The following is a 27,118-nucleotide window of genomic DNA, read 5'->3' on the forward strand; positions in this document are numbered from 1 at the left end:
ATTCAAATGATTCTGAAGGGAAGTAATGGCTATGCTTTCAAATATCTAAGTAAGCTCTCAGTTTGTGATTATTAGTTCTTAGATTACAAAAAAAGAAATCTGGGGGTTTTCATGAACCTTATAATTGGAATCTTGCAGTGATGGAGTATATTGATTGCAGTGATGGAGTTTAATTGGTAGCTTGCAGTGATGGTGTTTTTCAGAGTAATTATTGTTAAGTATAACTCCCTCCATTCTATAACTCTTTCCCCAATCCTAGTTTTTTTTTTTTTTTTTTCTGCTCTCTCATGCCTTTCATACTGTCCCTCCTCAAAAGGGGGACAGTTTTTGCTTCTGACTATTCACTCCTTCAATTTGCCCTCCTTTTGATCATTCCTCCTTCCTTCTATTATCTTCCTCCCTTCTTACTTTCCTATAAGATAGGTTTTTATACCCAACTAAGTGTATATGCTATTCACTCTTTGAGCCAATTCTGATGAACGTAAGGTTCATTTATTCCCCTTCACCACCCTCCTCTTGTCCTCCACTGTAAAAGGATATTTTTTGCCTCTTTTATATGAATTAATTTGCCCCATTCTACTTTTCCCTTTCCCTTTCTTCCAAGACATTCCTCTCTTACACCTTAATTTAATTTAATTTTTTCAGATATTATCCCTTCATATTCAGGTCACATCTATGTTCTCTGTATACCCTGGTAATGAGAAAGTGTTTTTTGCATTATCTTCCTATTTAGGATATAAAAACTTTAATTTTGTTTAGACCCTTATGATTTCCTTTTCCTGTTTACCTTTATTTCCCTTATTTTGAATCTAGTATTTGAAAGTGAAATATTCTATTCAGTTCTGGCCTTTTAAACATCAAAAAAGCTTGGAAATCCTCTATTTCATCAAATATCCATTTTTTTCCACTGAAGGATTATATTCACTTTTGCTGGTTAGGTTATTATTATTGACTGTAATCTTAAATAGTTGCCCTTCAGAATATCATTATTTCAAGTCCTTCAATTCTTTAGCATAGAAGCTTCTAAATCTTGTGTTAGCTTGACTATGGCTCCATGATACTTGATTTGCTTCTTTTTGGCTGCTTGTAGTATTTTCTACTTGATCGGGAAACTTTGGAATTTGTGTATAATATTACTAGAAAATTTTATTTGGATGTTTATTTTAGGAGGTGAGTGGTGGATTTTTTCAATTTCCATTTTACCCTCTGGTTCTAGAATATCCAGATAGTTTTCCTTGATATTTTTTGAAAGATTATTTCTTCTTTCTTTCTCTCTCTCTCTCTTTCTCTCTCTCTCATAGTTTTCAGGTAGACAAATGGTTTTGATCTTCTAAAACAACTTTTGAATGGAGTTTTTTGTTTCAATGTGATATTTCACATTAGCTATATTTTTTCATTCTTTTCATTTTGCTTTATTGTTTCTTGATTGGTCAGAGGGATCTAAGAGAGAACTCAGGTGAATCACTCTGTTTTCTCTGCCATCTTGGCTCCACACCCCCTAGAGCTCGTTTTCAAGATGCCTTTTCCTATTGGCAAATATAGAGATCAAAATGATCCACGATTTATGAAAGATGTAAAAATCAAAATGATCCATGATTTATGAAAGATGTAAAACAATCATCTGAGTATTCCACTTCCTGTGACATGATGGGAAACCAAAGCAGAGATACTTCTGAACATTTGTGGAAGTATAACAATAACTTTAATTATAGTGATGTCAAGGATTATGATAATGATGATGAGGATGAAATCAGTGGGAACTCTGCAGAGAGATGGAGATTGTGGGATGAACCATCATAGCCACTACCGGAAGCCCTGGCAAAGTCTAAAGGGAATCAACCATTAAGTCAGAAAAACCTGTCTTTGACACATACTAGTAAACATGTATCTTTTGTGCTTGTTTGTGTGTATGTGCATGTAGATACACATGATTATAGATAGATGTACATATGTATGTAGATATAAAGGATACACATACATGTGTGCATATAAAATAGGTATATGTTTATAATTATTCCAGTTAGGGTTGGTTTGGTAACATGCTGTAGAGAATGGCTCACACTTTCTGTCATGAGGCAAATCTGTGTGTTATGGGAGATAAGGGAGTGGGAAGAAAAGGAGAAGGATTCCAGAGGAGCTCATATTAGGTCACTTTTGTTTTTCACTAATTCTTGTGAAATGCTAAACTCTTTAATTTCAGTATCGGGAAAGTATTAGTCAGTACCCTTTAAACATGGCCTCTTCTTAATTTAATACCCTAGAATACGTCTCAATTACCCCAACTTAGTTGTCATTTCCTCCAATGAGTTTATAGATACCAAAGTCTTTAATGATTTCAAATTACATAGTAACCCTGAGGGATTATGGTCATGCCCTTCCAGCATTTTAGCCCACCTCATGTCAGGGGTTGGCTGGTGGTGCACTGGTAATGCCCTCAATCGCATTACCAGTATTGAGTACCAATACTCAATCGAGTATTCCCATTGCTGCGTACAGTACTAAGAGTGGCCATAGAACGGGGGATGGCAGAGATGGGAGGGGCCTTCGGACAAGAAATGTCAAAATATCAGTGTGTATCTAGCATGTATGTGCTAGAACGTTTATCCTAGTCCATCCAATGTGCATATACATGCACATATATAAGTATATATACACATATATACACATTTCCTTCAGTTTTTTTCACTAACGTACAAAATCCCATTTATGATTTTCTTTACAAAGGCACTAGAGTTGTTTATCATTTCCTTCTCCAGTTCATTTTATAGATGAAGAAACTAAGATAAACAGGGTTAAATGGCCTTTGCAGAATCACACAGCTAGTAAGTCTCTGAAACTGGATTTGAATTTAGGACTTCCTGATCCAGCACTCTAACCAATCTCATTACCCTATACATATACACATGCATACGTGTATACATATATAATACACACTCATTCATTTTTTCCCCACAAACAATTTTCTGTTCCCTTTATTGTCTGGCCCCCAGATTAATCTCTCCTTTTTTGAGGGGGCCCTCCCTTGTAATATCTGCTATATGTGACCACTCAAGCAGAAATGTTGTCACTCTTAGCCTGATCCTATTAGGAGACTGGAAAGCTAATTAATACTGTGTTCTTCCTTGCTCTCTCTCCCTATAGGTTTTGTGGCTCTGACTTTATCTGCTTATGGATGGAAATCCAGGCTTTCCTAGTGAGCAGGGAGAAGGCCCTTGTTAAAGTTGGAAACTTGTGCACACCCTGGGGTCCTTAGGCTTTGCTCCTTCCCTCCACTTCCTCAGAATTTTGTCAAATCTAAATGAACCAAGATGTATTAGCCCTTTCAGCTCCTAATCTGGATTGGGCAATGCCGTAAACAGACAAAAAATGTTATACAAATGAAAGTAGAAAGTTCCCTGTTTGTGCATATGACACAAGGAACATTGCTATGGGAACGTGGCAGAGTCTTCCAAAGTCTCACGTTGCAAAAGAATATTTTCCCCAGGGGTAGTTGAAAAGACTCTTCTTATCAAGCTCCATGAGCACAGGAACTACCTTACACCCAGTTACTAATACAGAATAGACACTTACTAAGGGCTAGTTGATTAGTGGAGGATCTAGGTCTTGGCTTGGGTCTCGAAGCATCTGTGCAAATGGAAAGGAGAAAGCTCTAGACCCCAGGAAATCACCATAAAAGCACAAAGAGAGATCAAGATGAGACCAAGAGACAGCTCTCAGCCCAGTTAAAGTTGTTCCTCACTAAGATATCTAGCTACATTGCCACTTCCCTGAGACTATCACTGCCATCTCCAGGAAGTCTTCCCTGACTATTCAACCAATAATCAATCAGCAAATATTCATTGAAAACCCTCTTTGTTCCAGGCCCAGTTCTAAGCCCTGAGGAATAGAGGGAAAAGAGGAAAAAAGTCTCTGCTTTCAGAGAACTGTCTAACTAGCACTCCTCCAAAGGGAAGCATGAGTTACCACGAGTTAGGCTAGTGTCTGCAAGGGATGGACTCTTCAGTGGTCCAGGGTTGAGTAATCTTGTCCTTGAAAGCATCATTATGAAATGGCTTGAGATTACGCCCCCAGATATAGAATAAAGCCTCTTTCCAGCCTTAGCCAAGTTAATCTTTCTCTGACAGATAAAAAGTTTATCAGTAGGCCTGTGTTTCCAATGAGGCTTGATGTCTGCTGACCTGCACATCATGATGCAAAGAGAATGTGAGAATTCCATCAGACCAGGAGACCCGATTACCTGCTGGAATATCCTACAACACTTCCACGTGAGTGATTCTTGTCCTTGCCTTCCCATGGGTCCTCAACAGAGAACTTCTCCACTGTGCTAGAAGCCTTCCTCTGTCTTAACTTTTTGGGTAGCAATGTACAGCAGTTAAAGCTAAGTCATCTCCTGTCCTTCCTACATGACTGGAGCATCTCACCTCTAATTGCATATTCCTGGCATGCTGTCTCGGAACCACATTGGTACCACCTCCAGATTATCTCTGCTTCTAATTCCCTGGCCTTTGACATGGGCTTCCATTTAGGGACTTTCCTCATTCTCACTTTTAAGCTTCTTATTAAGGTCTGTTTTACTCCAATAGATATAAGCTCCTTGAGGACAGGTCTCTCTTTATCTTAGCTTATATTTCTATCCAGAGAGGTTACAACAATGATGAGCATATAGTACATGCTTCCTGGATCAGGGCCTGACTTGAGATCTTTGATAAGTGTCAGACTTGAAAATAGAAGTAAGGGAGGGGAGAACACACATTTATGAGGCATCTATGTGCCAGACCATAAGGCAATATTGCCTCAGCCTATTTGTGCTAACCTAAAGTCTCCCTCAGTCCTTTGAGAGTTTCACACGTCAGAGAAAATTCTAAGATTCATTGTAATAATCACAACATACAATAGCATGTGAAGATTTGTGTGGAAAAGACACTTTTGAATATCTTAAGGAACAGATTAGGTTGTTAATTATGCACAACTTGCCAGATATAATCTAAGTTACTCTTTTCTTCCCATTTGGGGCCATCATTTGTGACAGAATCAAAGATTTAGTGCTAGAAAATTTAGGGCTTAGAGGCCATCAAGTCTCACCTCTTCATTTTATAGCTGAAGACACTGTGACCCAGAAAGTTCAATGGACAGACCAGGGTCATGTAAGCAATAAAAATCTGAGGCAGATTTGAACCCAAGGCTTTCTGGCTCAAGATACTATAACATCCTTCTTTTCAATCTAATTGTCAATGTGCTACAGTTCCCAAATGTCTACCCTGATCAAGACATTCAATATATAGGCTATCCAAATGATAGTCTAAATAATAGGCACTTTTTCTTGTTCACTTTGATTTTTATCTATTTAGGGGGAAAATGAGTATGGGATTCCTTTCCCTCTTTACCCCATTATCTCCCTCAGAGATAGTCACAGTTCTGTCTCTCAGGTCATCTTGTATTAACAATCTGGGGTACAGACTGTGTCCCTCTAAGAACACAGGGCAGTTGCTTCACTTCTGCCTCCGTATCCACAGTGTCTAGTACGGGGCTGTGTAGAGAGGAGAGGGGAATAAACAATGTTAGAATTTTAAATGCAGGACTCAAAGTAACTTCAGTTGACTTGAGTGGGGTCATACCAGTAGTCAATAGATGAAAGGATTTGGATCCAAATGCTTATTTTCTGATACCTAGCCCTGGGATGTTCCTCCAAGTCTTATTAAAATTATCAGCTCTCCTATTTTCAAAACATTTTAAACTTTGCCAAATTCTGTGTACTTGAAGTCTAACATCTGCTGCTCAGCCATTTGTAGCAAGCCCTCCTGGCAGTTACGATTACTAGTCTGTCCTAGACCCACCAGAGTACCTTTGACCACTGTCCTTTGCAGTGTCAACTCTACCCGGCTCGCCTCCTCTGAGGCCTTCAAAGGTCTCTGGCCACGATCTCTTGAATCTAAAGCTTAATAACCGGTAGCACACTCAAGAACAGCCACATGTAATCTTAAAAGTCTTTATTATACCTACTCACATAATGCCCTGACTTGATGCCCTGACTTGTTGGTTCCTGAGTGAACACCTGGTCAGAAGACCCACGTGTTCACTACCAAAATCCTTACCTCTTTTGGCTACCCATCTTGGCATGGCCACCCAGGCTCCATGTTGGAACAAATTGCCCTCCCCCAATGTCAGTTTTGATTTTCTCCTATATCCAATGAAAAGTTATACTTGTCCATGTATAGACACTTGTGTGGTCTTTAAAATAGCCCTGAGAAAATGACCCTGGAATAAAGTGGAATCCTTTGGTCTGGCCTTGGTGTTGGCTCAAGTCAAAGGGCTTGAGTTCAAATCCTCCTTCTTCCTTGTGCTATGTATGTGACCATGGACTAATCCCATCCATGGTGCTCAGTTTCCACATCTATAAATTGGGAAATTAGCCAAGATGATCTCTAAGTCTTATTTTTTGATGAGAACCACCTACAGTTCTATGATCCAAAGCATCACTGTTCATATGTGAGTAGATGTGATATAAAGTATGTGACATAAAGTCTTCCTGGAGGTGAGCAGCCATTTGCCCAAGTAATCAGGAGGAGAGATAGCATGAACCCCAGGACTTGCAGATCGCAGTGTTTCCTACATTGCCACTCAGGGCTCTCTCCAGGTCCTACTTCTTTTCAATCAATTCAATGCCTAAAACAGGCATGACTCCCCAGCTGCCAACATCCTCCTTTGCCCTCTCCACAGCCAACTACTTGTTATCATCATCATCATCATCATCATCATCATTACTAACATTTATATAGCACCTGCTATGTTTCAGACCCTGGGGTAGAAAACTTTATAAATATTATCTCCTTAATGCTCAAAACACCTTGGAAGAGGTGCTGCTATCTTCATTTTACAGTGGAGGAAACTAAGGCAAACAGAAGCGACAGGATTTGTTCAGAGTCACACAGCTAATAAATGTCTGAAGCTAGATTTTGAACTCAGATCTGTATGCCTCCAGTCTTGCACTCTACCCACTGAGTTGCCCATCCTCCTAGAAAGGATGTTGCTTATAATTCCCTTTCTGGGCATCTCCCACATAAATTCGCGCTTTGGTATCTCTGGGTTGTTCTACCTTCCTTTAGGTGCAGGGTCATGACAAGAGCACCTGCCAAAGATTGTAGAGACTTGTATCTAAGTGCCGACTGCACCACTGTGTGATATCCGCCAACAACCCTATATCCTATATGTATTACATCTTGTGTCCCCCATTAGAATGGGCACGTTTGAAGGCAAGAACCCAACTAAGAACAGCACCTGACAGAAAATGCCCTTGTAACACATGCTGCCTGACAAGGTGACTAAATCTGGTTCTCAGTTTCCCTCTACTGTCACGTGAGGAAATTAGAATGATAATCTGAAAAAAAAAAAAAAAGGTCATATACATAACACAAGGAAGAAGGAGGATTTGAACTCAAGCCCTTTGACTTGAGCCAACACCAAGGCCAGACCAAAGGATTCCACTTTATTCCAAGGTCATCTTCTCGGGGCTATTTTAAAGACCACACAAGTGTCTATACATTGACAAGTATAACTTTTCATTGTATATAGGAAAAAAAAAAAAGAATGATAATCAGAAGGTTTTTATTTAAGCTCTGACATTCCCTGTTCTAAGGCCCCTCCCAGTCCTGCCATTCTAAGTTCTAATATCCTGCAAACCTCTAACATTCTTTATGTTCTAAGCATCTCTTCACTTAATACTCTCTCTTTAATACCTCAAGAATCCATCATTTTAATGGTGTTGTCATTCCATTGAATATAAATCCTAACCCCACGATGCCCTGGTAACTTAGTAGTCAGGATTCGTGAGTTATAATATATCTATTCATCTGTCTATCTATTTATCTAGGATCTCCATCCCACAAACCGAAAAAATATTTCCTGGAATTCTGGCCAGTCATACTGCCGCACACTGATGTCACAGCTTCAATTACCTGGGCCTGACTCTTTCTTCTCTAGGGCCACCTTCTTTCCCTGTACTCAATCTTTCCCTGAATTCACCAGCCACCCCCATCAGCATGTGGCTAGGAGCTCACCAGTGGCCTCTCTCCTTTTGTTTCTACCCAGGATGAATTCCCAAAGGAAATAAGCAAGTCTCAAATCTTACTTGGGAGTGTAATTGTTATTACAGCTTTAAAAGAAACAAAACCTCATTTTCTCATGTTCCAGTGAAATGTCACCCTAGAGCTTTCTGAGAAATTTCAAAATTATACATCGTTGAATATCAATCAGAACTTGCTGCAGGTCATTATACTCCAGAGGTATTATACAGTTAGAGAACATTGAAAGTGGAAAGGCCTCCACACTGTGGATGAGGAGATTGAGATCTCACAAGATTAATTGATCTGGTCTTGCTCCAGTAGTTCAGCATCTTGGACCAGGGGAGGGAGTAGCATATGGGAGAGTGCACTGAGCTAATAGTTGGAAACCCTGGGTTGGAATTCTGCTGAGAAAACCTTGCAAGAAATACTTGTCTTCAGAGACATTTCCTCAATACTTCAATGGCTGGCACACAGACTCTCTCTCCTCCCTAATTCTACCCTGGTGTTATAGGACTTTGAAACCTACACTGCTGCTCTTTCAAACACCCTAACCTTCCAGCTTCTCCTTACTTCCTTTACTTGCTATAACTTCTTCCTCCCCCAGTGATCATCATATCCTTAATCTTCCATCACCCACAAGTATTCCACCGCCATGATGTTCATGAGCTTGAAATTCCATTTCTGCCTGTCATTCCTCAGTCTTACAACCTCAAATCTATTGGTTTACTTTTTTTCTTCACTCTGAACTTGGATTTTTCAGGGCCTCAGGTTTTTCCCAGGCCATCATTTCTGCACTCTTTATAGTTTCCTCCATTCCTCATCTTGACTTCTTGGTCAAGACTCTACACTAGTCCTTTCTTGGGAAGCCTTCATCCCCATTTCCTATTGCTAATTGAGTCCTGAAAAATCTGCGCCTTCCCTCTTTCTCATATAGTACCAAATGAAGCTGGAGAAAGGCATGAAACTGGATTGACTGGATCCACTAGATGCTACATCAACTCAGTGGAACCCTTAATGCAGCAAGGCAATCCTTTTATACCTCCCAATTTTATACCTCCCACTCACCACAAAATCTTTTCCACAACTTTTCTTCTCTTTGCAAATTTCCCCTCTCCCATTAACTTTCTCTGATCAGAATTTTACTTCATATTTCATTGACAGAAAAAAAAGCCATTTTCTGAGAAATCCTACTTTTTCCCTCATTCATATCTCACACCCCCCCCCATATGTTTTTCCCAATTATCTCCTCCTTTACCTGTCTCACACAAAGAAGAGGCCCTTCTCTTTGTCAAGCTCAGCCTCTCTTCAGGTACAAGTGATTTCACTCCAGCTCATTTTCTCCAGATTATTCCTTCTGCCAGCCCCACTTTCTGACTTATATTCAGCATCCCCCTGTCTACTGCCTGCCTCTCTGTTACCTTAAAAAATGTCTACCACCTCCCCATCCTCAAAACATCCTTGCTTGTTCATCTGTCCTTCATAATATTCAATTATTATGATTAAGGTATCATTAAGCTAATTATTAATAGCCTTTATATTTCCCTTTTGTAAAAAAAAAAACCCTCAATCAGAAGGTTGCCTACAATAGATTTCTCCATTTCTTTATTCTCATTCTTTTAAGACTCAAAGGTCTGGCCCTCAGTACCATCAATAAACCCAAACTATGTCTTCAAAGTGATTGATGATCTCTTTATTGATAATCTCATGGTCTTGGGGCAACTAGGCAGTGCAATGATCATCAGTTCTGAAACTGGGAGTACCTGAGTTCAAAGCTGGCCTCAGACACTTATTAGCTGTGTGATCCTGGGTAAGTCATTTAAGACCAATAGCCTTTCCAAAAAAAATTAGTTCTGATAATCTAATGTCTTATCAACATCCCTTTTGATTTCTTTGCAGCTCTTACAATTGCCAATCAACCTCTTCTTGATATTATCTTCTCTCCAGGTTTCTATAATGGAACTCTGTAATGTTCTGATCGTCTCTCAGTTGTAATCCTTCTATGGGAGGAGGTTTCTTTTCTGTATAATCTTTTCCTCTATGAGCAGATTTCTTGGGAGGCTTCTGGAGCCTCCAGCCAGCCTCTTCTTCTTCCTGAATCCTGGCTCTGAATCTCCTCCAGCTCTTGTCCTTCCCAATCCAGACTGCTCTCCAGGCAGTTGCCCTTAACTCTTGTCCAGAGAAGTGACTTCCCTTCCTGCAGAGAGCCCCATCAAGCCTGATGTAGTGCAGAGACTTCTTCTATCTCTGGAGTGCTGTCCTCTTTTATTCTCCCAGAGAATGGGTGTGGGATAATGCAAGGGCTTCTGGGAAGAAGTACTCCAACTAATGAGCTTGCTCCTCTTAGAATTCCTAAGGTGTAAACTCCCTTTAAAGGCCCAAACCAAAGGTCTGAGCCAGAGAACTGTCAAGTCAACCTGAGTTCTCACCTTGTAACTGTCCAGACAACCTGAGTTCTCACCTAGTGATCCTAACAGAACTCTACCCTGGTTCACATTTGGGGATTTGAACTGGGCTCTCTTCTCTTCTGCCTGTCTGTCCTTCTGCTTAGTCATCTCATCAGCTCCCCTGGACTCGATCATGACCTCTAGGCTGATAATTATCAGATCTACCTATCTGGCCAAATCTCCATGAGCAGATCTCCAACTGCTGATTGTATTACTGAATTGGACTCCCTTAGACACCTCCCCCTGACTCCCCCATGAGCTTCTAGTCTAATGATGGAGGGGAGGGAAGGAGAAAACAACAATGATATGCACATTAAAGAAAAGTATTATTGCTGTTGTTGTTCAATAATGACAATGCTTCTAAGCCACCATTCTGGTTATGACTTTATATTCTGAGTTTTCTGCTGAGTACAAGCTAAAAAGGATATCTACATTTTAAAGTTTAATCTACATTATTGATACTTTTTAAAATCTAAACAATGAACGAAACAATACATTTTGCCAATTTCTTTCTTTTCTTTTTTTTCATTTTTATTTCTTAGCTAGGCAATTGGGGTTAAGTGACTTGCCTAGGATCACACAGCTAGGAAGTATTAAGTGTCTGAAGCTAGATTTGAACTCACCTCCTCCTGACTCTAGGGTTGGTGCTCTATGTATTTCACCATCTAGCTGCCCTGACAATTTCTAAGATATAAATGTTTAGCATGAAAATTTAACAGTCAGTTCTCTGGAACCAGAAAGAGGTACACACATGGGCAGGCCAACATACTGAGTGGGGGTGGGAATGGGGAGCCCAGGAGGACTCCACCAGTCAATGCTGGCCCAGTGAGGGGCTTCTCTGTACCTGAGATCACCTGAAAAATGATGGAAAAGAAAATGGCTTTGGAGTCAGAGTATCTGAGCTCCAATTCATAAATATGTCACTTCACCTATCTTCTGGAAAATATGGGAAGTAATCTGGATAGTTCCTAGGGCTCCTTCCAGCTCTGGGGTAAGGGAGGAAAATAGGGGTTTGATGTCTATTTTCCTTTTGAAAATTGAACCTTTGCCTCGGGTGGGCTGAAAGGAAGAACACACACTGAAGGAAGACTCAAGCCAATAGTGGTAGTAGTGGTAGATAGGTAAATATAAAGGTTGGAGAGGTTAGCCAGCAAGTATTGTATACAGTGAGAGAATAATAAAGGAATGAATAAGCAAACAAATAAATTAGTAACTACATTGATCAATCAACCAATCAATAAATGATAAAGGAGAAAAGTCCAGGTTAGTCTAGGGTTAACGTGGGGTTGTTTCCTTTCCTGAGGGTAAGGGCGGCTGCTAGGCCAGCAGAGAGTTACAGAGGAAGGAAACTCAGCATCCCCACTCCATGTTGATACCTCTGACCAAAGCCCAGTTTGCCCTGGGCTGGTTATAGCCAACATTTCCCAAATTCATTTCCTAGAACCAAAGTAGCCGTTAGAAGCCTCCGTTTCTGTTCCCAGCTGGGCCGTGGAGTTGATGTGTGACATTGAGAAAGTCATATAACTTCTTCAATTTAGAAGAGACCCAGGCTCCCACAGCAGGGCCATTCAGAGGATTATGAATGAGATTTCATAAAGAGCTGTGGATAATATCCTTGGAGGGAAGGGCCTGATGGAGGGAAGGAGGGAGGGCTGCACACAGGGCCTTCTCCACAACAAGGCCCTGTGTCTTACGGCAGCACCCAGCGCTTCCTGTTGTAGTCAATTAATTCAACAAGACAGGCCATTTAATTACCTCGCTTCTGAAATGGGGTTCTCCGCTGGTAATCGGGAGCTCATTAGTCCTCACTGGAGCGACCTGTCAGTTTGTCTTCTCGTACAGGTAGCCTCTCTCCAGTAGTCACGCGCAGCTTTGTGTCATTGTGTGTCTGACTATTCTACATCATTTCCCTGAGTTTTAGCGTCAACTATAGATATCCTCCTATGGTTTAACACTGTGGGAAGTGCTAGGGACCATATTAGACCTTGAGGATGGAGAGCCCAGATGAGACCTCCCTGCCTGAGAAGTTCACCTGTTCTTAGGAGAAACAGCCCATAGAGAGCCAGGAAGTGTTGTAAAATGTGATTTACAAAATAAAGGGGCCCTTTGGAAGCCCAAGGAATGCTGGATCAATAATCTGGCCTAAAGGATAACAGACACTTCTTGGAGGCCCAGACTAAGGACCATTTATACTTCTATTGAAGACCACTAAAAATGGGCAGTGGTGGACAAATTATGGGAGGGAGGGCCCCCAATCCCAAGTCCAGCTTCTGCCAACAAGGTAGAGAATTAAGCCCCAGGCAGCTCCAAAGGTTACAAACTGGTCCTCATTGGGGCGGGGCTTTTCTTATGGCAATGCCCCAGATCAATTCTATCATACAACTAAATTGTTTAAAAATCACACACATGCATACATATCTGTACAAATATATACGTATATTATATGAGTGTATATAGTCTAGTTTTAGAAAGCAAGCAAATCAAATAGGAAGAAATGATAATGATAACAGCATGCACTGAGAGGCAATGGACAGAAATAAGGTGGTGAGAGTCCCCTCATGCCAGGCCCTGCCTAGACCCCTGCTATGGATTATACCAAGCCCAGAATCTTTTGGGAAGATGGTGTCAGTTTCCAGAAGGTGAGGGCCTGGAGACGAGACCATATAGGCCTTGGTTGGAGGAGGGGGAAATGTTTAGACTTGAGGGGAGAAGGCTCATCAGGAAACAAGAGCTATCTCTAAGCATTTGAAGAACTGTCATGGGGAAAAGAGGGGAAATTTGGTGGTCTGCCTGGCCCTGAATGGGAGGATAAATACTGGAAATGACAGAGAGATGAATGCAGTCATACTATGAGCAAAGTCTTTCTATAGAAAGTACCCCGGAAGGGAGGGAGCTCCCCATCACTCACTCGAGGTCTTTGGGCACTGTTTGGATGCACAGAGGCACCAGGGATGCTCATCAGGCTCCCAGGTTGGGGCATAAAGAATGACATGAGGACATGGGGAGAAGCAGACTCAGCAAGCGGTGCAGCAGGAGACTGGGGGAGGGAAGCAGATTTTGCAAAAGAGTCAGAGGCAGGTTCACTTAGTTAGAACTGGAAGCCCAAGAAGCCGGGCGAATTTGTGTCAGGGTGTGTGCATTATATACACATATATGGGTGTGTGTGTGTATATATATGTGTGTGTGTGTGTGTGTGTGTGTGTGTGTGTGTGTGTGTGTATGGCTATATTTATATAGAATATAGAAAAATTTTGAGAATAATGTGTTATATATGCATATGCATATATGTAAACACACAATATACAAATATATATACCATATACATTCAGTAAATGATTTATGGGGAGAGAGAGAGGTGATCTAAAGTGAGAGAGGGATCCTAAGAGCTGAGAGACAGATTGAGCCAAATTCAGAGACATGGGAGGATCAAACAAAGCGATTGTTCTAAGGAGGGACAGGGAAACCTCCCCCTTCAAGCTCACAGGCTACAGCAGGACTGGGACCAAATAACGGAGAAGTAGCAGTCCAGAATGAAGAGCCTTGTGTAGCTGGCTGCTTTTTTACATAGTATAAGTCAGAGGATACTTTGAATAAAGAGTAACATTGACTATACATTTAGTGTAGGGTCTTACATGAAAGAGTCTTGTATCTAATGATCTCAAGAAGACATTGAGGCACAATAGTTCCCAATGTCCAAAAGTGCTGCAGAGGTGGGAGTGGAAGCCAGCTCCTCGAATTGCTGGACAATTTAGTGCCATGTTTAGTCTGAAGCTTGGAGCTGGGGAAGAGAAATCTACACCCAAACCCAGCAGTGATGAAGCATCTATGTGCCATGCAGTGTGCCAGGTGCTGTGATTTACCAAAAAAAAAAAATGAGAGTCCCTGCCCTCAAGAAGTTACACTCTACCAAGAAAAGTAACTTGAACATATAGAAATATGTGGAAAATAAACACAAGGTCCTTTTTTGGGGGACGGAAGGGGGAAATGCCGCATTTGGTTGTATGGAGATAAGTAGAGACTCCCGTTGAAGTTAATGTTGGAACTATGTCTTGAGGACACTATAAAGATGCACATTTTAAAATTGGACCTTTTGGAGCCCAGAGTATCAGGGGAGGATGAGATTGAATACACGTACAATAAGTCACAATCAAATATTGGAAGTCCATTCAAGAAGTTGGTGTTCAGCGATGTCTCGGAGGGAAGCTCACTACTAAGCCAGCCATCCAGGAAGTCTTCCACAGAGGAAGTAGTGTTTGAGTTGGGATTAAAAGGTGAGGAGAGTTATCCCATTCAAAGACAAAGCAATTGAATTGCATGAACAGAGAGGAAGTGATTGCTGCCACTGGATCCCAGAACTAACTTTTTTTTTTTAAGGCAGGCAACAGATAAAATGAGAGGGAATCAAATCCTGTGTTTCAAACATCCCCTTCACCTGGATTTGTAGAGCTTATGGGCCTGGACTAAGAACCTGGGTCCAGATCCCCTGCAGAATGCCTTGTGTATAGAACTGGGAAATACTTGGGTCACTCTTACAGAAGGAAGGTCTCCTGGTGATGGTTTTGTCTCACCAGGTACCGGTACCACCTTCTGGGCCTTCCTTATTCTCTAGGAAAGATGTGAATGAATTGGCAGACGTGGGCCACCTCCAGGTTGAGAGACTAATCCTATAGTTCTTGCCCAATTGTGGAAGGGTCCCCCCGGCTCCCTCCACACAAGAACAGGCAGTTGGATCCCATCTGGACTCAATGCTCAGTACAAAGATGTGCCTTTCCCTCTCCCCGCCCCCAGCAAGGTCATTCCCTGACTCTCATTCCTTTTATTGCCCGCACACTACAAGAATAATGGAAAGACGATCTTCCCTCTCCGCTCCTGGTAGGCCTTCATCACACTGATGGGGATATTAGAATAGTCTAAATTGTTTTCATTAAAACATAGCCTATTACTGTAGGTTGGGAAGGGAAGATCACAGATGGGGATTTCAGCTCTGCAGTCTCATCCTCAAAATTACAGGAAAATGGACGTCTCCCCATCTTCCCTCCTCATAGGTAATCACACGACTATAACTAGTGAGCCTTAAGGAAAGAGCCCTCCAACACCAAAGTGGACATCTGCTTTTGCCTTCAACAGAAACATCCTGGTTCATTAGCAGAAGAAATCAGATATTTGTCGACTGGGAGAATGCTTTGAATTCAGTCCCGGGAGTAAAATGTCATAAATAGCTGTTAATTTGGGGCTGTTTACTGAAAATTTAATGCCTGCAGAAAATCTATTTGTACCATCACAAATGTAATCATCCCTACTAGGGAGAAAGCAGGAAATGAAAGTGGTGATCTGGGCCCGGGCTGCCATGCGTGCTGAACCCCGTGCATAGAAAATGAACCTAATTAATGTTTATATGCTACCCACACAAGTAGATTTAAATACAACACAGCATCCATTACAGGCACCAACTTAATCCACATGCCCAACTCTAGAAAGGAAATGTCTTCTTTTCCTATGATATTATTGGTAGTAAATATTCCAACTATTAATATGCAGTCATAAAATATTTTCTAAACTCCTTTGATGAAAAGGGGTAATTACCACCGTCGTTGTTTTATTGGTTAATTTTGGATGCTTCTGGATGATAAAACAAAAGTCATTTCCAGAGAGAAGAGAAAATATTCTTGGTACATGTAAATGTGAACAACTTCACATCAACCAAGAGAAGAGCGAAATCTCCTTAGCGATGGGGAAGTAAAGAGGATTTACAACAAACAGTTTAGATCAAAGAGTTGTTTTTTTAAAGGGGGGAAATTTTTATTAACTGCATGCAAGATTCTTTGCTCTGGGCTATAGGTATAAGGGTAAGAAACAGCCTACCACCAAGACTATAACTCTAGCACAGGAAGGGACCTCAGGAGAAACTGAGGCAAAGAAAGTTGACTTGGTTGGTTAGGGCACAAGCTAGAACTTAAATCCAGCTCCTCTGTTACCAAAGTCAGGTTTCTCTCCTCTCTACCTCATGGCCTCCAGTGCAATTCCCTTTCTAATTTTTCTTTCTACAATGAAAAACTTATAGGCCAGAAACTGTCACCACACTTAACTCAGCAATCATCTTGTGCCATTTCAGGTGGAGTCAGTGTAAAGAAAGACATGGGATCAGCCATTGCTAGACTCAGAAACCCCCCGTCAGATGGCCGTGGAATCTTGAACCCTTCAGCCAGAACCACTCTTGAGTGATACCATCTCCCAGCAGTCTCAGCAGAGGAAATAACACTCCCCACCCCAAGTCCCACTTATACAATGACAGAAGCCAGAGTTCTTGAAGCAAGAAAAGAGATATTTGACTACAAAAGCCATCATTATTCCCTTTCCTTGTCTCTTCATTTCCTTTTCCTCTTAAATTAGAGAAAAAAAATCTTGCCAGCTCTAAATTGACATATCAATGACCCTGGCTCCATACTGCACCTGGCATGCCTATTGAAATGACCTTCATGTGAAAGGCTATCAGTTCTAACTCACTGTAATCTAAAACAGGATGGTTGCTTTGTGCTAGAGGCAAACAGGGGAGCCCACAGCTCCCCTAAGGAAGCTCAAGATTTGCTTGGGGCACAAGGGGAGCTGGGAGTGAGTAGAGTAGTTGGTAAACTCTAGGATGCAAAAGAAAAGCAGTCACAGGTAATATAGCTGTAAGCCTTTGATATATGAACCTATAGAACCAACGGTTGGATTTGGAAGTGCAAGCTGTCATGGCTGGCAAGGCCCCACCCACCTGCCCTTAGCACTTCAGCCACTGAAGGCAAAACATGGCAAATCTGATCCTTCTGTGCCATGACCTCCCTTCAAAGGCTGCCATGGCTGGCAAGGCCCCACCCACCTGCCCTTAGCACTTCAGCCACTGAAGGCAAAACATGGCAAATCTGATCCTTCTGTGCCATGACCTCCCTTCAAAGGCTAAAGTCCCTTGAAGACCTCTGCCATTACCATAACTCCCTTTTTTCTGGGCCACATATTGAAACCTACTGCTAACCTTTCTCTAACTCATTTGCCATGCACACATCTCTATGATCTCTCCTCAGTCTGAATTCCTTTTCTTGGACATACATGTTATAGTATATCCATGTGTGGACACAGAATTTCAGGAAGGGGCTGACCAGGACAGAGGAAATCTCACCTTCGGAGTCCTGGAAACTCATTCTCACTTTGTACAGAATCAGAAGATTTTGGCCAGGGACCTCTCTGCCTTTTCAAGATGCTCTTCCTCCGATCTCAAGGATTTATTGGTGAAACCCCAAGGCAAAAAATACAAAAGCATAGAATGATAATTTCTCTGTCTCTCTTTGGTTTTTGTCTGTTTCTGTGTCAGACAAAGAGAGAGGGAAGGGAAGAGAGAGAAAAAACAGAGAGAGACAGAGATGGGAAGTGGCAGGGAGGGGGAGAGAGAGAGAGAAGGGAAAGGAGAGAGAGGGAAGGAAAGGAGGGAAGGAGAGGGGGAGAAAGAGAGATGGAGAGAGAGAATGGGGAAAGAGAGATACACAGAGACATTGAGTGAGGTGCAATACACACACACACACATACAACAGTAATGGTAGCACAACATTTCTGGGGTGGTTTTTTATCTTTGCAAAGCATCTTCTTCACTCTCTACATGATAGCATTTTAAGAGGCTTCTGCACCTTCTTATCCCCTTCCCAATAAAAAAACAAAGAAGTCTTTAGATTAGAGATGGAATATAAAAATGGGAGCCAATCCACCTTCACATCCCGCTACTCCAGTCCTTCCAACGCGTTGCCCTAAGCCAGAGGCTTGATGCTGCACTGTTTATCTAATATTTCTGTGAACCCAAAGGAAGATATGGGGGCAATTAATATTTTTATGTAAATGTTTTGTGTGCCCCAGTAGTATTTCAGGGATGTGATTAAAAATAACTCATTTAATGTAATCTAACACGAACAAATATGGGAAGACAAGATTAAATTAAATGCCTTCCCTGTGGACAAAGTGTTCTGAAGGTCACCCCCCCTCCTAACAATGCCAGGGGGTCCTACACTGGTGCATAAGAATACAGGGCTGGCAAAAATCTTATAAGTGAAAATATTTCAGTGAGTCAATAAGGATTTATTAAGTGCCTACCACTATGTTGGGTGATGGAGATGTAAAGAAAGGCGAGAAATAACCCCTGACCTTAAGGAGCTGCCAGTCTAATGGGGAAGCCATTTGCAAAGTTATATATAAAGGACATATAGGCAGGATAAATAGAAAATAATAAACCGAGGAAACTCACAAGTATTAAAAGAGATTAGAAAAATCCCTCTAAAAGGGAAACTTTTAATTCTGGCTTTAAAGAAGCGAGAGTTAAAAATGACAAAAGAGCATGGAGAGAGAAGATGGAGAGTTTTGTGGAAGGAACAGAAAAGAAACAGCATCATTGATCTGCGGATCACACAGGAGAGACCAGAATGCGATGTATGGGGAGTAGTGGGGAAAAGACAAGATATAAAGGGGTTTAGATGATGAGCAGAGAATTTGGAATCTGATCGTGATTTATAAAGTAGGGGTGGGGATGGGTGTATCAGCATAAGACTTGCATTTCTGCAAAGGAAAATACTGCTCACAAAAAGAAGCACCTGTTCTTAGACAGCTACAGGTTCTGATCCAGAGAGAAGTAAAGACTGTGCCTCAATTTCCAGCAAGGATGCAATTACTGCTCACCCCCAAAATACTAAGCAATTGCTCCCTAGTTTTGCCAGTGTCTGTCATTCCAAGGACCGGCCTCATATGCCCTCCCTCTTCCTCTCAGTCCGCCATTGCTGGAATGCCTGTGTCCTTGACTAAGACCTGGGAAAGACCTTAATTTAAAAGGGCTAAGGCATCCAGGGACATCTCCAGGCATCCCGATCTATATTTTGACAGACCAGATGGCTCTGAAGGGGACAGTGAGACTGGTGACTTTGTACAGTATTACCTCATTTAACTCCAATTCACTTACTAATTATAATATCATTTTCTCAATGTCATGGTCCTCTTTAAGGATGAAGGACAAACAACAACACGGAATCTCTCATTTCCTTTAAGATGCAGCACCTTCTTTGATCAAGCGGTCAACAAGCAATTATTAAGCACCTACTAAGTTCCTGGCCCTGTGCTGAGGCAAATAAAGGTAAAATACAGCCCCAATCCCTAGAAGCTCCCAATCTAATGGTGGAGACAACATATACATAATAACATACAAATGTATAAACCAACTTATCCTTTGATAGGATAAATTGGAGACAACATATAAATAATAACATACAAATATATAAACCAATTTATCCATTGATGGGATAAACTGGAGACAAGCAATTGGGAGAAAGTGCTAATTCTCTAATCTGCATTCAGCCAGAAAGAAATTTTTTTTTCTGATTCCCCACCCACCCAAGGCTGATAGGTGTTCTCCATCACAAATTACCTTTACTCAATTACTTTGTATTTATTTGTATTTATCCTCTTTCTGACTCCCTCTGCAGTATTTGCAGTATATACATATAAATGGACCTGTCTTCCCCATTAGGATGTAAATTCCTTGCCAGAGAGAATTTCTTTTTATTCACTGTTTCGTATTCCCAATATCTCACACAGTGCTTGACATAGAATAAACCTTTAATAAATATGTGGTTGATTGATTGATTGCATCTCCCCTGGTTCAGTTGCAAAGAGCCACAGGAAGTCAGGGACCGCTTACCAGGAGTCCAGACTCCCCAGAATTGAATGTCTTTGCCAAACAAGATTGCCTTGGACTTTTCTTGCTCCCCTGTCATTAATTCAGCTCTCAGGTGTGAGGGTTAGTTTATAAATATTAGCTTTAGAGAATAGACACAGCCCCCTCTAAGGAAGGCTCAGACTTTGACAATACTGTCATCTGATACACAAAAGGATTGATCATTGGCTCCTGGACGAGTGGAACTTTTTCCACCTGAAACATTCTCAGTTCCTTCAATCGCGCCTCTTGTAGAAGGAACTCAAGACCTTAGTCCATTTGTCTCTCTGAAGCTTATTAATGCCCATCCTAAAGCATGGTTCCCTGAACTGTCCACACCCACCAGATGGTACCTAAGTGGGAAGAGTTAGTAGGGCATCATTTGTCTCCCCCACCACTCTGATGTTAACTACCCCCCCCCCAGTTACAGGTGTAGAAATGTTCGGGGCTCTGGCCCTTCTGGGCTATGATATCCATGGCTTCTCCAACGGCTCTCCTATAGTTTATAATCACTATTCACTAGGAATGACTCCCTTGGAAACAACTTTCCCACAAAAGTCTCATTTAGGACTCTTTATGATTCCTGCAGTTCATCTGTCTTCCAAACAGGTCAGATATTGGCTGCTGCCTGGCTACAAAAGAAGAAGAAAGAGAGAGCAAAAGAAAATCTGCAAATGATGTCAAGGAAATCGCTTCCATTCTCTCACAATCAAAGAAACAAAACTTTATGGGTTTCGGAAGTAAAAGAAGGGGCATTTTTTAAGCTAGCCTCATTATCGTAGAATTTCACGGACACTTCTCTCTACTTTGTCATTAAGCATGCTTCAGATAGCTTGAGTTCCTAGAAGGAGATTGCACTCCTTCTTTCATTCCTGCTCAGCTCTCTTGCCAAGCTCACAACAGGCACAATTTATGTGCCATCTGCAAGAAAGGAGAAGTGTTTCTGGAGGCTTCCTGTGCTATTTCCAGGTAAGGCTTTGGGAAGGAGAGAATCATTCTTGTAAGAAGAATGGGGAAGGTAGGGCAACTGAAGATCCATTTCTTCCTTCTATGAGATTGTCCATCTTTGCATTACTAACTAAATTACCTTTCATCAGGCACTGGAGAGAGGTGCCAATGGATTACAAAATGGGATTTGAGAAACACATGAGGAAGGGTCCTCATGACATACTAGAGGCAGCTGATGGCATGGTGAATATACTCCTGGGCCTCGAGTCAGCAAGAACTGAGTCTGAATCAATCTCAAACACTGTTTGCCCCTGAGCAAGTCACATAACCTCTTCACCTCAGTTTCTTCAAATACGAAAGCAGGATAAATAAAGCACCTACTTTCCAGGGAAGACATTATAGGTACTTAAAAATGCTGTTTCCTTCCTACTTGATTCCCTACTTGAGGTTAAAAGAAAAAAATGAGATTTTTAAAATTGTTGTTTGCTTGCATTTTGTTTTCTTTCTCATTTTTTTTTTCTTTTTGATTTGGCTTTCCTTGTGCAGCTTGGTAATTGTGGAAATATGCATAGAAGAATTGCATATGTTTAACATATATTGGATTACTTGCCATGTAGGGGAGGAGGTGAAGGAAAAGAAGGGAAAATGTTTTGGAACACAAGGTTTTGCAAGGGTGAATATTGAAAACTATGTATATATTTTGAAAATAAAAAGCTTTAATAAAAAAATAACATACACACAAAGAAAGAGTGAGAAGATGGTGTTTGCTGAGGAGCCAAAGAAGCACGTTTTCTGGAAAACCTATAATTTTCTCTGACAGTATATAAGCTCTTCAAAGGCAGGCACTATATCCTTTTTGCCTTGTATCCCCACACCTTACATAATGTTTAGCCCATAAATGTTTGTTGGATGGGCTGATAAATACAACTTGCCATATTAGATAGAATAAAGAAGGTTGGAATTGCTTTTTGCAGAGGTTCAGATCCCAAACAGATGAGTTCTCCTCATTTATATAAACCTCAGCTTTTTCTCATCTGTTAAATAGAAATAATACTGCTAAAATCTACTTTATAAAACTCTTGTGAAAACTGGGATCCTACTTATGGCAGTTAATATGATAAGGGCTGTTTGGTAACAGACTCCATCAATATCTCCTCCAATTAGTCTAGGATGTTGTCTCCATATCTTGCCTTTCTTCCCTTCCTCACCACCCACAAATCCATGGGAATTTCACCTACAGGGCTCTACCCAAATATTATCCACCTCCACATTTCAAGAAATTCAGAAAGTTTACTTTTTTGCCTGTGCCATTTCCCCCCCAGGCCTGGAATGTCCTCTTGATTTATCTTTAGAATTGTCTTCATCTTCTAAAGATTATTATAAATGGGGCTCCAAGAAACCATCTCTGAATTCCCTGGAAGAAACAATTCCTCCTTCCTGCCCCCACTCCAAGATCGCATCTGGCATTTTCTTTGCACCTCTCTGACACATTATCCTGCAATTTTACTACTATTATCTAACATCTCTGTGACTTTTAAAGCTTATAAAGCACTTTATCCACACCAGCTCATTTGCTCCTCACACCAACCATGTAAGGTAGGTGCTATTCTGCTCCCTATGTTATTTAGGAAAAAGCCCAGACTCAGAGGGAGTAAATGATTTAGGCAAAGTTTAGAACAGTAAATGTCCAAGGTAGGATCTGAATCTCCATTTTCCTGTCTCCAAGTCCAGTAATCTCCATTTTCCTGTCTCCAAGTCCAGTATTGTATCCTCTAGGCCAGATGGATTTTCAAACATAATATCACCTTTAGATGAATATTATACTTTGATTAAACTGATAGATTTTCAAACATAATGATCACCTTTAGATGAATATCATACTTTGATTAAACTAATAATAATAATGAGCAATTGTTTAGCATAATGGTTTTAAATTATTTTCGATGGAGACAGTAATTTGTAAGTTCAAAAATACTATGATGATGCTCTCTCTTTAATCACTTGCCACTGGGTGTGGCAAAAAATGGCTAATATGAATTCAAGGAACGCTGTTGACCTATCCCCTGAAAATTACCCTTCACAAGCCCCCATTAGTGCACTCACCTTGACTCTAGTCAGCTAGAAAGAACATTAAGTTCAAGGCCAATATTTAATGAAATATAGTAAAAACAGCCAAAATCCAGCACCTTCCACGTCTATCTTGGATGGTGCTCATCAACACACCAGTGGAAGAGAAACTTTTGACTCTTTAGAGTGTCAGGCTCACTAATATACTGGAGTTAATAACCTCACAGTCTCCACTGTCTCTGCTCCCTTGATCGTGACTTGGCTTGGGAGTATATTCATCTCTTAGTCTTCTGGCCACTGCCAGGTATTGCTTGGGTGCATTGTTCATCACCCTAAATTTCTGGCTCAGCTGAAATCCTTGGCTAGAGTACTTCTACGGTGTATCAAAGGGAGCAGATATCCTTATCCTAGTATTGTAATGACTGAGGTATAAGACTCTCAATGAGTTTGTTTGACTATTGCTTCTGACAAGAATAGATCATTCCAGAGCTTTGGATAAATCTGTTGCAATTTTTATCTATCTGTAGTCCTCATGCCAGTTTAATTTATGGATGCTCTTATGCTAATATGTTTTACACTGTCTATGATGAAAAACTTTATGGAGAGTGTTTCTATCTCTATGCTTGTGAATATTTTATATATTATTACTCATGGACTCTTTCTATCTTCCATATTTTGTCCTATGGTCTGGAGTAATAATTCCATTAATGGAAGGGATACCCTATGAGGGAGCTCCCTTTATAGATTCAAATCAACAACTTTGCTGCCTTGCCTGAAGCCTTGAGGAGAGAAGTGGCTTTCTGAGAGACATAGATAGTAATCACGAGCCAGACTTTGAACTTGGGATCCCCTGATTACAAGGTCAGCTCTCCATCCATGAAACTGTACCGTTTCCCAACCTCCTCCAGGATGTTTTATAATGTGTTTATATTCTAAGCTGACCTTTCCTCTTCTGCTCTCTTTCAGTCCTTGGCAAACATAGCCCCGGTTTTCTTGTTAAGATAATTAGTTTCTGGGCTTTGGGGCTTCTTTTTTGTGGCAACAACTTTACCTTACTCAAGTTTTTTTTAGGAAATGGTGATAATGAAGCTCAATTTTTCTGCTTTGGCAAAGTTCCCTGCTTTCCACAATGATGGCTTGTTTGAATGGATCAGATTGAATTCATCATACTTCAATGGTTCTGTGTTTTCACATTCCTTCCTTCTTCACATCTGCTGGCTATTTTTCTTTATTATTTCCACTCAATAGTAGGACTACCCACAGATGGCAGGTTTTGATGTGTCTCTCCCATCACTGACTAGTCCTTTCCTGTTTAGTAAGAGAGTCAGTTTGAGTTTTTACAGTATTGCCCCAGTTTGTCCAGCACCATATGGCTTTTTTCTTGAAGAAATATTCACAATTTCTAGGTGTGAAATTTCTGGGGAGTTAGTTAACCTTTTGCTTCTTTTACTTCTTAAACAACAATCTGATTTTCCAATGTACTCTTCATCAACATACCAAGCACTCATTGCCTTGTTGAAGCCATGAAATATCAAAGTATATAATGACTTTAATCAGTGGAATATATCAAATTATCCTTTATGCATCTCTACTTCTACATCCTCTGCAACAACTATTGGTGTAGAACCTCACTATGGTCTTCCCATCTATGGTCACTCTGAGTATTTCATGATGAAGTATCCAAATATATCAGGGCAAGAAGCAATTGTGGATCCTGGATTGTTTTTGTCGTTGCTTATCCTTCATTCTCAAAGAGGACCATGACATCAGGGAGATGATGCCATGAAGTACAAATAAATTGGATTTCAGCAAGATGGGGCTGCGCAAGGTCACCTGCCTCACTTTCTCCTCCAGAGCCATCAGGTCCAATGGCCAGATGTAGATCAGAAAGAGTGGTGATTGCTCTGGATGCAATGGGAGACCTGGTCCTTTTTAAGATAAGAACAACAGGTCTCAGTTTGACAGAGACTCCACCCATTCATGAATAAAGGTAGATAGCAATTGAGGCAAAGAATTTCCTCTTTCACCTCATCCAAAAAAAAAAAAAAAAAAAAAAAAAAAAAATCTAAATAAATAAAAGGAGGGGAAGATCCTTGGAATTTCCAGTCAAAGCAGAAATGATTGCTATTTACATTCTTAATCCTGACCCAAAGGAAGATCAAATAGGGCTTGGCCTGGGATCTATGGGTGGCCAATCATTGAGAATCAGAATGGTTTTCATTTAAGGCCTGGTTCTTAAGAGAGAAATCTAGCCAATAAACTCCAAGATACTTTAGGAGGGTTCAGAGATTCAAAAGAAGGGAGAAAAAGGACTTAGGAATGTGTGTAGATAAGGATCCTGGCTGCATATCTAGCAAGGAAGAAATTCAGAAACAAACAGAAGTAGCCACAATTATATGGATCAGACTGAGAAGTAGAAAAGAACCTTAGATTCCTGGAGCAAGCTGGGATTTCAGGTTCCATTTCTAGTCCAATTTGAAGTTTACAAAGGGATAAACAGAGCAGAAATGCCAGTAAAAAGGAAAGTCAATAATTATCCCTCTGAACCAAGCTCAGCCCATGTTTGGAGGATGGAGTGGGGAGAAGTCTTTATTCAAACATTGCCATGTAACAGACCATGCACAACTGACAACTTGTATATCTTTAGCCTGAACAATACCTAGGGGCCTGAAAAATAATTAACAATCCTAAGAATAATAATAAAGGCCCAAATAATACTCAATAATCCCAAGGAAATGACAGCAGGATCAGCCCAGATCTTTCCTTCACATATGTACACAGCCTGACCCCCAACAAAGTCTCAATTTAGAAAGAAGGCTGAAAGAATGAGCAAAAAGGAAAAAGAGCTGTTATATTAATGGAGATGTTCAACACATAAACTCAAAAAAAGAAATTATCCCAAAACATTATAAAGCCGTCTCAAAGCAAAACAATGTGGATGTAAATACAAGTAGAATTCCTGGAAGAGATGTAGCAAGAGCTGGGGGGTGGGGGGGAGTTTAAAATGTTTTTTATAAATAAAATGAATGTTAGAGGAAAATTTTCAAAAACAAATGATAGCTATGGAAGAAAGAATTGGAAGGAGAATTAACAGCTTGGCACAGGAGGTACAAAATGTTGCCCAAGAAACAAACTCTCTAAAAATTAGGACCAAAAATCATCCAAAAACTCCATGAGATAACACAATATATTGAAACAAGAGTTCAAAGATGGAAAACATAGAAGTATATTTAAAATATCTCAAAGAAAAATAACTAGCCTGAAAGATCTAGGAGGAAAACAAAAAACAATCATTAGACCACCTAAAGGTAATGACCATATTTTTAAAAAGAATCTAAATATCTTATTTCAAGAAATCTTAAATGAAAATTGCCCAAATCTCTCAGAAAATGAAGACAGATAAAAATAGAAAGAATCTGTCATCTGAAAGAAATCACAAAATAAAAACTCATAGAAACATTATAAACAACATGCAGAGTTTCTAAGTTACACAAACAACACCAGTCGGAAAGGGGGAAAAAAAAAATCATAATTCAAAAACCAAGGAGCTACAATCAGAAATACACATGATTTAGCAGCTAACCTTGATGGAATAGAAAGTTTATGTAATGATATTTAAGAAGGCAAAAGAAGATTTACAACCAAGAATAACTTACCTAAAAAATTGAGTATAACTTACAGAGGAAAATGGATCTTTAATAAAATAGAGGACTTTAAAGCATTCTTAATGAAAAGGTCAGAGTGGTATAGAAACTTTGAATTTTAAACATAGGAATTAAGGTAAAAATAACAAAGTAAATGTACATAAACACTGAAAAATGACTCTCATCTATCTACACACACACACACACACACACACACACATATATATGTATGTG

This window comes from Sminthopsis crassicaudata, chromosome 5 (assembly GCF_048593235.1).
Source record: "Sminthopsis crassicaudata isolate SCR6 chromosome 5, ASM4859323v1, whole genome shotgun sequence".
Classification (NCBI taxonomy): domain Eukaryota; kingdom Metazoa; phylum Chordata; class Mammalia; order Dasyuromorphia; family Dasyuridae; genus Sminthopsis; species Sminthopsis crassicaudata.